At 39.1% G+C, this 2,182-nt stretch overlaps 1 non-coding gene across 1 annotated transcript; it reads left to right on the top strand.

The window, feature by feature from the left end:
- Positions 1-610: 610 nt before the first annotated feature.
- Positions 611-717, top strand: LOC141603839 (small nucleolar RNA R71). Its single transcript, XR_012525687.1, has one exon. It is a non-coding gene; the product is annotated as a small nucleolar RNA R71 (small nucleolar RNA).
- Positions 718-2,182: the final 1,465 nt, after the last annotated feature.

Here is a 2,182-nt window from a genome sequence, read left to right as displayed (position 1 = left end):
TTAAGTTAAAGTATTTATATAAATTGCCTTGGAGTTTAATTTGTTATTCACTACCTCGGGGAACCGAGATGGTAACACCGTCATTTATCTGAGGAGTCCTAGTTCAGGCCCTTAAATAAACGGGGGTGTTACATTGGTGTTCTTATTATAATAGTTTGAATAAGGGGTGCCACTCTTGTATGCTTGGAAAGCATTCACTTGTTCACTTGTTCCCCTACATTCACTTTGGTCATATCCCAAAGTTCCACAACTCTCACATACTCCACTTGGAATTGAGGATGATGCCACCATAGCATTAACATGTTGTTTGGGTGATTTAGAGGCCTCTTCAAGTTTAGCCATGGCCTTCTCAAACTTCAAATTGATGGTGTCAATATGAGCATTTAGTTGAGCACCCAATTGAGTGATGGAATATACCTCATGTTTTCCTCCTCTAGTAGCCTTCCGAGGCCTACTACATTGCGAATTATGAACCGCCATTTCTTCAATTTTGGCCCATGTTTGATTGTCTTCAACTTCGGTAAACATACCATTGGATCCCATATTGAGAATGTTTCGGGAGTCTTCATATAGACCATTCCAAAATTGTTGTACAAAGAACCACTCGCTAAGTCCATAGTGTGGACAAGAACGACAAGTGTCCTTAAATCTCTCCCATGCTTCATACAATGATTCCTCATCCCTTTGCTTGAACCCGGAGATTTAGGCTCTCAACATATTGGTCTTCTCCGGAGGATAGAATTTCTTGTAGAAAGCAAGTGCCAACTTCTTCCATGAGTCAATACCAAGGGTAGCCTTATCTAGGCTTTTCAACCATTGCTTTGCGGCACTAATCAAAGAAAAAGGGAATATTACCCATCGGATTTGGTCTTGAGTAACTCCGGTTTGAGAAATCACATCACAATAGTCACAAAAGTCTCCACATGTGAGTGAGGGTCTTCACTAGGCATCCCTCTAAATTGACTTCTCTTAACTAGTTGTATGAATGCGGATTTTGCAATGAAATTACCGGTTAAGTGTTGTGGTGTAGGAGCACCATGTGGTAGGTTCTCCTCAGTTGGTACGGAATGTGATGAGAATTTAGGCATTGTGGGTTGATTTTGTGGTGGGTTTTGTATTGGGTTGTCCTCTCCTTCTGTTGCAAAAGGGTTGGTAAACTCAATGTTATTTGGTTGAATGTCCACAATCTCTCCAATACCTCTCAAAGTACCTCTAGCAAGTCTTCTATTGTTGGTTAAGGTTCATTCAATTTCAAGGTCAATAGGTAATGGATTACCTTGTGATCTCCTAGTCATGCAAAATATCAAACAACTCGAAAACAATTAGAATAACCTTGAGGAGATTGACTTCCCCAAGGTGAAGAAAGACACAACTAAAAACAATTAATGAAAATCAAATCAAGTTAACACCGTCCCCGGCAACGGCGCCATTTTTGGTTCGGTTTCAAACTCGTCGTCAAAAGCTACCAACCAAAACAATATTTATAACTTCACAAACTACTCTTAGCAAAGAGGCAAGTAAAGGTCGGATCCCAAGGGGCGGGTATTGATGTAGGATTTTCAATTGTAAATTAAATGGTCGTGTTTTAGGGTGTCACAATTTGGGTTGAGATAGGAGATCAACTAAACTAATCAACAATATAAAAGTAAAGTAATAAAAACAAGCAAGATGATTAAAAAGAGATGTAAACAATTGATTAAAAGCACTAGGGTGTCATGGGTACATAGGGGATTCATGGGAGTTGATCATACAAACATGTTCTCTACTAGATGCAAGCACTTATTGTTGTCATGGGATCGAGTTGGTGTATAAGCTTACAATCCCTAGGAAGGTTTGGGTCCCGGAGCCGAATCGATTAGAGTGTACAACACCTACAAGTCGACTTAATCCTTCCTATTCAACTATATGCATGGTCTAATAAGGCTCGGGTTGGTGTATAAGCTTACAAACCTCATTGAAAAGATAGGCGATGGGTAAAAAATGCAAGGATTCATAAGTTCGCATTTCATCAAACATAACATGTGCATAAGTTGAAATCACAACAAGCAAGCAAATAAATTGTGAAAACATATTAGATTAAGCATGACTCATTCCCCATGTTGGTTTCTCTTAATTCCCAATTAACCCTAGCTAGGAGACTACTCACTCATTACCAAATTCAACATGCTAATAATATTGTCAA

This window comes from Silene latifolia, chromosome 9 (genome assembly GCF_048544455.1).
Source record: "Silene latifolia isolate original U9 population chromosome 9, ASM4854445v1, whole genome shotgun sequence".
In the NCBI taxonomy this organism is placed as follows: Eukaryota; Viridiplantae; Streptophyta; class Magnoliopsida; order Caryophyllales; family Caryophyllaceae; genus Silene; species Silene latifolia.
Note: the sequence above shows the minus strand (reverse complement) of the source record. Positions and strands in the feature narration are given on the sequence as shown.